Genomic DNA, 10,223 nt, shown 5'->3' on the forward strand with positions numbered 1-10,223 from the left:
AGTTCTGTCATTAATTTTCTTTTTAGCCTTAAGCCAGTCACTCAACTGATCTAAGACTAGGATATGAAAACCTAGTTAGGAGGAATATATTTATGTAGCGTTTTATAGTTTACAGGGGCAGCTAGACGGTGAAGTGGATAGAGTGCTGGGACTGGGGTCAGGAAGGCTCATCTTCCTGAGTTCAAATCCTCCCTCAGATACTAGCTGTGTGACCCTTGGGCAAGTCATTTAATGCTATTTGTCTCAGATTCTTCAGCTGTAAAATGAGCTGGAAATAGCAAATCACTCCAGTGTCTTTGACAAGAAAACCCCAAATGGGGTCATGAGGAGTTGGACACAACGGAACTTTTCTTAAAATATTCCTGTAAGGTATATAGGGTAAGTATTAATGATTACCCTCATTTTACAAATGAGGAAAACAGAGAGATTAAGCACCTTGCCTATAGTCATACCATTGGCAAATAACTGAGTTGGGTTTTGAGCCCAGATTTTCTGATTCCAAGTTCAGTACTGTTTTTCATTTCCTCCCATCACCTCCCTTCCCTAATACCTGTCTTCTCTGTCTGTTTTGATGCTGTAAAGAGCACCTAGTGAGATAATGAATATGAATATGCTTTGAAAAATAGTTATATTGACTAAAGTTATCTACTAAGAAAGAGAAGATGTACCTCTTTCTTTTCCTCCCAGTGGTTTGAGAGCATCGCGTGCACCATCAGACTTGGTTGATGAGTTTGTAGGTCAAATTTGCTGAATTGCCTTGATTTCCTTCTTTTTAATTTGTTGTGGTGGTTGCTGCTGTTGTTACACAGGATGATTCATTGGGCAGGGGAGGAGGAAGGGATATTTCAAAATGAAGGTGATATATAAACAAGAGATAACAATAGATTTATTTTAAAAAGAACTACACAGTGAACAATACAGATGTGAACAATAGCTCTTGCTGAGTGACACAGTTTGGATGGGGACCAATAGTTCTAGAGTCATTGAGTCATGTCACAGGATCATAGATTTAGAACTGAAAAGATCTCCAGAGGCTTTCAAATCTAATCCTTTCATTTTACAAATGAGGAAACTGAGCCACAGAGAGATGATGGAACTTATCAAAAGTCATACAGGTAGGAAGTAGGATTTGATTCAAGATTGTAACCAGATTGTACCGCTCTTTTTACTCTATGTTTTCTGAGAAGAACTGAGAGACTGGAAGTGGTTTTTAAGAAGGTTACAAAGGAAAGACTTCCTATGGAGGCTAGTGTGTATGTGTGTGTGTGTGTGTGTGTGTGTGTGTGTGTGTGTGTGTGTGTGTGTGTTTGTATTCTCTTGAGCTGTGCAGAGGATGCTGCTTGGGCCAAAGAAAGTATTTCTCACTCCCTTTGATGTACCTTCAGCAGTCCTGAGCAGGTCTACATCATGGGGAAATCCTGGTGCTCCTATAGTGTTCTCTCCTCTGTCTCCAGTGATTTCTGGCACTTTCTTGTCTTAGCTCTTAGAATAGATCACTGCCTTTGGGCATCGTGTTGACATGATTGGACAAAGTCCAAGAGGGCCTCTTTGCTCTTACCGTGAAGTAACATGGGGGATAGGATTTGGAGCAGGAAGAAGCCTCAGCAATTACCTTTTCCAGTGCCCTTATTTTTATAGATGAAGCCCAGAGAATTAAGTGACTTGCTCTAGTCACACCATCAGGAGTGAGTTCAGATGTGTATCTAGGGCTTTTGACTCTTATCACAAGCTTGGTCCTCTATGTTATACAGCCTTAATTCCATGATTCTTTTTCCAGTGGGGAGGCACTCCTGTGTCAGCTTGGGGTGGGGTGAGCTATTAGGATGCTGTTGCTGGTGGTATGTGCGTGTGTGAGTGAATGTGTGTAAAAGGATGAGAGAGAAATATAGGGAGGCTAATATGAGCTGGAAAATGGCTTTTCCTGTTTCTTGCATATTCTATTTACTGCCTTTTTTATATTCCCAAATCGCTCACTTGGAATAGAACGTGCCAGGTAAAACTGGGCTGATTCAGCTTCCCCTCCACCCCAGGCAGGGAAGGAATTCCATGCTTGGCTACCTCCAGTCTTCCTTCAGCACTGCTTGAGGGACGAAGTAGGCCCAGGAGGACTAGAATGTGCCAAAGATCCAGCTGGAGGTGGGAAAGACTTTCCCTGGGCTAGGGATGGTAGCCAAATACACTGGTTCTCTAATTGTTCCGTGTGTAAGAATCTTGCCTCCTTATCTAATGTGTGAGCTCCTTGAGAGCAGGAACCCTATCCCATATTCTCTTGATCTGCTACAGCTTTAGGCTTATTGTAGTAGTCAGTTCATCAGCAGAGTCAAAGAACTGTAAAATGTTAGAATTGGAAGGTAGTTGAGATTTCATTTAACTCAACCCCACATCCGATTGTGGAGGAAACTGAGGCCTAGTGAAGTGAACTTTCCCAAGGATGTAGAATTTGGGTCTCTTGATTCCCGAGTCCATCTCTTTTATTCCAGTATAACATCATGCCTCTCCAGAGTCCCAATCACTTTAAACAGAGTTTGGAAATCTCCCCTAATAAGCACTAATCCCTTTTAGCTGAACCAAGCCCTAATGCCTCTGCCTTTCCCCCTCTCAATTCAGGATCATAGGAATGAGAGTGCGAAAGGACACGACCAATGATTTCTTCTAAGTCTTCCCACATGCCATAACAATACTCCCAAGGCATATGAGAAATTTGTCAAGGGGATACAGAGATTATTTAGTAAACAACTCTATAATCACATTGTAATTAATAAATCACTTTTTTATTTCACATGTGCATATGTGCTATAACCTCCAGAATTTATTTCCTTTTACATTGAAAAGGGCAAAATGAAAGGTTTACTGAAATCATAGGAATACCAAAAAAATGTTTGAATCTCTTATCTAATCCAATCCCTCTATAGAATCAACTAGCCCAAGGTCACAGAAGAACCAAATGAAAGAGACCAGCTCTAAGTTCAGGTTAAATATCACAAGTTGAGAAACTTGTGATGCTTTGTCATTCCAGACCACAGATCTCAAGTTAGGCAGGCTCTTTTAGATATCAAACCACTTTCCCCATTTTGAAAGACTGAAGAAGTTGGTTCCTTATTCCTCAACTCACTGTGGGGAAAGTAACCTTTTGGATATGTAGAGGTCAGGTGAGTAGCAAAGAGGTAGAATGTACCAATAGATGCCATCTGTGTCTAAATTTCAAAGACCCAATTTTGCCTAAATTTAGCTTAGTCATTTATTCCCTGGGATATTCTTCTAACCTGTACTTACATTCATAGGTTGAGTCCAGAGAAAGGCCACTACTCTGGCATTTTCAGGGTAATCCTGTAGGTCAAACCTCCATCTGTGTGTTTCCCATTAACGGTCAGCCAGTAGACAAATTAACTTTTAGAAAAGGCATTTATTAAGATAGTATCATAAGAACAGTTAAAGCAAAACCTCACCTCCAAAATCTGGGACATACTAAAGTGAACTCAACTTAAAGGACAATAGTAGGGAGGCATAAGTGTGTGACAAAGGATAACTCACAATTCTTGATAATTGAGGGCTGGAAATCCTTTTCCTCTTTGTAGATTTGTCACACAGCTCCCTTTAAGTATAGCATGTCTGCTGGGCAGAGTGCTGAGCTGGGTTCCCAGGGTCTGCTCCTTTCCTGAGGCCATATTTGACACTCTTCTGTGCTGTAAGTGTGTATACTCCTTAACCCCACTTTTTCATTTGAGTCACTAGCTCTTATTATCTGTATTTGATCTTAGGCATGCATATGTCTCTGCTCCTGTCCAGATGCATTGTCTTTCACTGATCTAGTAGCACTGATGATATGGATGTTGGGACAGGAGAAGAAAACTCTTCCCCACACCCTAAAAGTGACTCTCTCTCAAGGACCGGGTTCTTCCTTTACTTTTGGTTCTCCAGCTCTTGAACTGGGATTCAAAATGCTAAAATTCACCCAACTACTTAAAACCTTCAGAAGTATGGCTGTCTTGTTTATTCAGTCAATCAAGCTATGCCCTTCTTGGCCCAATCAAAGTTTCTCACCTTCTATTATTATAACATCTGATGTGGGATTGGGTAGGAAATCAAATTCCCCTTTCCCTTACACTCTCCTCATGTCCTAGTTAAACATTTGAGGTCACCCTCATATCAACCAGTGTGCTTTTTGGCAAAGTCTATCTGACATAAACAATCTGAAAATTAACATTCTTCTAAATAATTCCAAATAAATGTTGATATAATCTAACACATTATTTTACGTATTTCTCATATATTACATCCTGTCTTAGTGCTTGGATAAGTCTTCTATAATATAATAATAATAACAAAGAAAAAAACCAAGTTTCCATTCTTTAGAAGGGAAAGTCTGGTTCTTGGATAGCTCCCAGAACTTGTGGGATTACGAAACTGGAATTGACTGGAAGTTACACCCTAACCCTCAGGTAAAAATCCTAACTGTCCTGGGTGCATATAGGACAATCTAGTTGTAGGTCTGGACAGAACCTCTCTATGAGTTCCCTCACACAGAAGGCACATCAACATTTCTCTAGGAATCTCTTCACACATGAGATGATCCCACTAAATGTCCAAACAAAAATTTTCTCCTTCAATATAAGACACCTGAATTTTCCCCAAAGAATCCTTGCTATTTCATAAGGCAATCTAGGTGGAGTTCCTAACTCACCCCTCACTAGGATAAATAGGCTAATTAAAAAGGAAAGCAAATACAGAACGACCCTGAGAGATGTGGACCTCCCCATAAAAGGATTAAAACCATGGGGTAGATTACTCAGTGTTTTTTAAGGCAATAGACAAGCCTTATGCTATGGACCTATAAGGATCCGAGCCAAACTGTATGAACCTGTGTGACAATAGAGTAAATGGCCATGGTCTGCTTAAAAAAACAAGTAAAAAAATTTAAAATTAATGTAGAAGTACTTCCACAGTATGTTTTAAGTGAACTGCTAGGCACTGGTATATATATAATTTATATTATTCCTATTAGCGACTATACTCATAATTGGCACAGGAAAGAAGGAACCATCTATTAAGTGCTTGGAATTGTGTGAAGCTTTTTAAAAATATTATCTCGTTGGGTCGTCACAACAGCCCTGGAAGGTAAGTGGCATTATTATCTTCATTTTACAGTTAAGGACACTGAGGCAGGCAGAAGTTGTGATTTGCCTAAGATCACATAGCACAAGTGTCAGGAGATAGATTTGAATTCACCTCTCTCTGATGTCAGGCCAGGGCTCTATCCACATTGCCACCTAGTTGTCTAGGAATGCAACACATATCAACATAAGAACATCCAAACGAACAAAAGTTGTGCAGCAGAAACTACTCTCACTTGTAAGTAAAGATGATACACAGAAAAACTAACTATCCAGTTACAGTCTAAAACAAAAGAAGAGAATTCTCCTATGTAAAGCTGCAGAGTTGAGTGTTAAAGGCAGAGCGTTGTAGGTCAAGAAGACTCTAAAGGAACCTCATAGATTGTATCAAGTAGCTCTGGTCTTCTTTGGCACAATTTTCTCCCCATTCTCTTCCTTTATGAGTCAGAGCTAGTAGAGACCTTAAAGACTACCTAGTCTAATCTCATACATGTAACTCAGGTATCAGAGCATCTCTTTTGATATGAGGACCCAGCTATGGGGGAGTGCTTCTTTTTAAATAACACTATATACATATATTTTCAACCAGTAAAACCCCACTTTCTTGCCCTCCTCCCTTCCATTCCCATTTAGAAGGAAAGAAAAATAAAATCCCTGTTAAAAACATGCATAATCAAACAAAACAAAACTCATTGTCCATGGCCAAAAAAATTGTTTCATTCTGTAATATAAATCTTTCATTTTTCTATCAGCATATAAATAACATATTTCATCATTAGTCATTTAGAATCATGATTGGTCACCAAGCTGATCAGGGTTCTTAAATCTTTTTAGAAAACTTTATTTAATTTCTCCCCAATTACATGTAGGATAATTTTTAACATTCAAATTTTTGAAAAATTTGGATTCCAAATTTCCTTCTTCCCTCCACTTCCCCTTCCCTAGGAGAATTCCTAAGTCTTTCAAAGTTGTTGATCTTTACAATTTTGCTGTGGTATAAAGTGGCTTATTTCACTTATTGTTGATTTGTCTTCCAGTGTGTCTGTGAGACCACCTCCTTTGATATTTCTTATTGCACGGTGGTATTCTATCACATTTAAATACTCAAACCTGTTCAATTTGCAATCTTTTGCCGCGAAAAAAAGAACTTTTTATATTTCTCTTGACTCCTGATGCACTTCAAAGTTTCTATGAAGTTGTGGTCTTTTCATTAAGAATGCTAAGAAGTCCTCTATTTCATTAAAGATCCATTACTCCCCCAGTAGGATCATACTCAGTTTTATTGTGTAATTTATTCTTGTAAGCCTAAATCTTTTGTTTTCTGGAATATCATATTCTAAGCTCTTTCCTTCTTTACAGTTGTGGCTGCTAAATCGTGTGTGTGATCCTGTCTATGTGATCAGTAATTGAATTCTTTCTTTCTGGTTACCTGAAGCATTTTTTTTTCTTTTTGACCAGAAACTCTGAATTTTGGCTAAGATGTTCCTTGCGGTTTTTATTTAGAGTTTTCTCTCAGGAGGTGATCAGTAGATTCTATTTCTATTTTGACCTCTGGGTCTAAGAAATCTGAGCAGTTTTTGTTCATGATTTCTTGAAATATGATTGCTGGGCTCTTTTTCTTGTTCATGGCTTTCAGGTAGTCCAGTGATTCTTAAATTGTCTCAATCAGTTTTTCAAATCAGTTGTTCTTTCTGTGAGATACCTGACATTTTCTTTGATGTTTTTGTCAGTCTTTTGACTTTGTTTCAATATTTCTTGATGTCTCATGGAGTCATTGCTTCTATTTGGTTCATTCTAATTTTCAGGAAGTTTATCATTTGGGCAAGGTTTTGTTCCTCTTGTGTCAAGCTGTTAATTTCTTTTCCATTTATTCCTTCTATATATCTCATTTCTTTTCAACTTTTCCCTCTAGTACTTTCATTTCATTTATGAAAATATTTTGATCCTTCAAAAAAAAAAAGTTTGCTTCATCTCTTTCAGGAATTCTTGTTGAATTTGTGGCCAATCTATGACTTTCTCTGAGGTTCTGCTTGTAAGTGTTTTGGAGTAATTTTCTTCTTTCAGATTTGTGTCTTGCATGTCCTTGTTGCCATAAAGGCTCTTTATGATAGATTTCTTTTTTTGTTTGTTTGTTTTGTTTTCTTATTCTTCCAACTTACTTTAGATTTTATATTAAGTCCAGGCTCTTTAAACTTCTCCAAGGAATGTCAGCGCTGGTCCTGCAGCTTAGGGTATTGAATGTTGGGTGTGTTATTTCAGGCTCTCAGGTAGGTCTGGGGACCTATAAGTCTTCAGTGTTGCCAAAGTGGTCTGATCCAGGGCAATATCTGATCATTGACCTCTATCATGGTCTGAGCTCTGCAGTTCCTGACCTTGTCTTGGGTTTGAACAACAATCCCATGAGCTTGTCCCGTTTGGTGTTTGATTGGACTGCTATTGGACTCAGCTACTATTGCCCAGTTGGAAAATTCTTCTGGTTCCTAATGACAGAACTGTACCCTCTGGACTAGAATTTCCGCTCTGATTATTCCTCTGTAGGCTTCAGACTGGGTTAGAAGATGAAACTGAGGTCCTTCTCTGATCCTAGGGTCTGAGTCACACAGCTTACTTCTGAACTTATTTCTTGCTTCATGTATAAGCTCAACTACTCTTCACTTTGGACTACCACCCATAAATACACGTAGACTCCTCTGTCTGCCCTGGATCTGGGACCTGGAACAGGATAGTGAGTAACAGAATTGTTGGTGCACAACTATTTCTGCAAAAGGCATGAGGTCAGGTCCCTCCATATTGAATCTGGGACCTCTTCTTGCCCTAGTCCATGGTTTCTCTCTGTTCTTGAATGAAACTTAAGGCACACCTCTGGGCAAGACCCCACACTCAATTCTCTGTCTCCCTCCACTGACCTGAAATTATTTGTGAAATTATTTCCTTGGGATTGTGATCTGGATTCAATCTTGCTGAATTTTCTAGATTTTTCTGGAGGATTTTTCTTTTCTTTTTCAGGGAAGATGCTGGGAGAGGATCTCAGTGAGCTTATTCCCCTGTTCAACCATTTTAGAGCTACCTTTGCTTGAGGGTACTTCTTAAATAATCTCTCTGGCTGATGCCCCTACCGAGGGAAACCCTGGAAGCTTCAATATTTGACTTGTTTTGCCCCACGCAAAGGATCTTCAGATCCTCCGAAAGCAATCAAATGAACAAAGCATTCAGCAATAAAAAAGTTTTACTTACATGATAAAAGTATAAAAAAGGACTCATACCCAAGCCCATATACAGTCAAGAATATTCTTCTTGTACTTTTCCTACAGGGACTTGTAGGATACTTGGAATACTATATTGTGTTGCTTGGGGTTAGTAGAGATTATATCTTCCTTCCTGTACACACACACACACACACACACACACACACGTGTGTGTGTGTGTGTGTGTGTATAAAATATATGTATGTATATATGTATATACATATGCATACATATATGTATAGTTCACAGGCCTCCTGACAATATCAGTAAAGAGCAAGGTCTGAGCTTGTTACTCCACCTTATGGCTCTGTGCCTCTTTTAAAAAAAAGTTTTATTGATGTGTTTTATTTTATATTATAAATATTTATGGATGACTCCCACTTCATGAGAGGTCTCTTCTAACAAAGTTAAGTAACACTCATAATATGGTGACATTATCTGAAAATTCATGCAGCATTTCACATCTGTAATACCCCCATCTCTATTTTTAAAAAAATTAAAAGAAATCTATTTTCTCTCCTTCATATTCCTTACTCTACTGAGAAAGAAAAGAAAAACAAATACCTCGTAACAAATCTCTGCCTTGTTGCTCCTGGGTTCCGGCCTCCTCTAAGTCTTTGGTTCCAAGGTTTCTTGTCACACTGATTGTTACGCCTACTTCCAATGAACCTTTTCCTGCCAGCTCCCCTCTCAGCTGAGGCCTAAGTCTTCGTGAGGCTCAGTCCCTCAAACTTTTGACATGCTTTTCTTCTGTCCCAGGAAAGGAGCTTCCTGAACTCTTTTTAGCTCATGCCCACTACTCAGAAGTCAGAAAACAGGCCCCCGAGGTAGGAGTGACATACTAAAGGTTAAGCAGGTAGGGGGTGGTGAAGGCACTCCTATCCCCTGGCTTCTATGCCTGGGACCCATCTACCACATCACTCGGATGGCAAAATTACCTCTAACTTCCCTATGGCTCCATCTCCAATACTGTATGAGCACCAATAATTCCCTACCTCAATGACAGGCCTTCCCCAGTGGATATTCTAGGCTCCTTTTCCTTTGTACCAGGAACAACTTCTATTGACTCTAGTGGAGATGGACTGTTGAAGTGTAATGGAAAAAATATTAGATTTGAAATCTGTAAACAACTAGGTTTAAATTCTGATTCTGATACTTACTAGCAGTGTGATCCTGGGCAAGTAGCTCTCCAAGCCTCAGTTTTCCCCATCTGTTAAATAGGTATAATAATACCTGTACAACTGACCTAACAAGTTTATTGTGGCAGAAGTTTATAAGTACATTAAATGCTTTTTATAAATATGACTTCTAATTATCTTTTTAGGTACTACTATAGCTGGGGAATTTGAGGGAAGCAGGAATTCTCTGTACCAGGAGCTCTTATTAGACACCCAGAGGGACACTAAGTCAAAAGAGTCCCACTGGAGAGGATCTGAGTTTTCATCCCCTCTCAGCAGACCACCAACTTCCTGACACGCTTCTGCCCCCTTAGCCCAATTTCCAGGCCGTCTCTATGGGATCAGTTTCCCCTCTAGATTCTTGCTCCCTCTATCTGCAGGTTAAGCCTCTTTCTTCACATTTTGCCCTCACTGGAGATGGGGGCCAGATGGCTCCCTGCCTCTGGATATTAACTCTTTGTATACCAGAATCCACTGCTAGAGTCGGTAACAACCTTCTCCCTGCCCCACTTCTTTTATTTCTGTGAAAATGATCACTCCCACAATGAGCTGGATTCTTCCCCAGATTATGGAGCAAGGTTCCTATGGGCTTAGGCCACAAGGCTTCAGCAGTGCAGGGTCTTCCCAAATTTAGGGGATGGGTTTATAGTTCATGGCCTTTTGTGGGGTAGAAAGAGACTACATGTCAG

At 39.5% G+C, this 10,223-nt stretch overlaps 1 long non-coding RNA gene across 1 annotated transcript; it reads right to left on the reverse strand.

Annotated features, from left to right (window-relative positions):
• Positions 1-869: 869 nt before the first annotated feature.
• LOC140506965 (uncharacterized) lies at positions 870-8,976 on the reverse strand. The gene is made up of 2 exons (XR_011968172.1): positions 8,921-8,976; positions 870-7,823 (listed from the first exon to the last, which is right to left on the reverse strand). It is a non-coding gene; the product is annotated as an uncharacterized lncRNA (long non-coding RNA).
• Positions 8,977-10,223: the final 1,247 nt, after the last annotated feature.

This window comes from Notamacropus eugenii, chromosome 1, assembly GCF_028372415.1.
Source record: "Notamacropus eugenii isolate mMacEug1 chromosome 1, mMacEug1.pri_v2, whole genome shotgun sequence".
NCBI lineage: Eukaryota > Metazoa > Chordata > Mammalia > Diprotodontia > Macropodidae > Notamacropus > Notamacropus eugenii.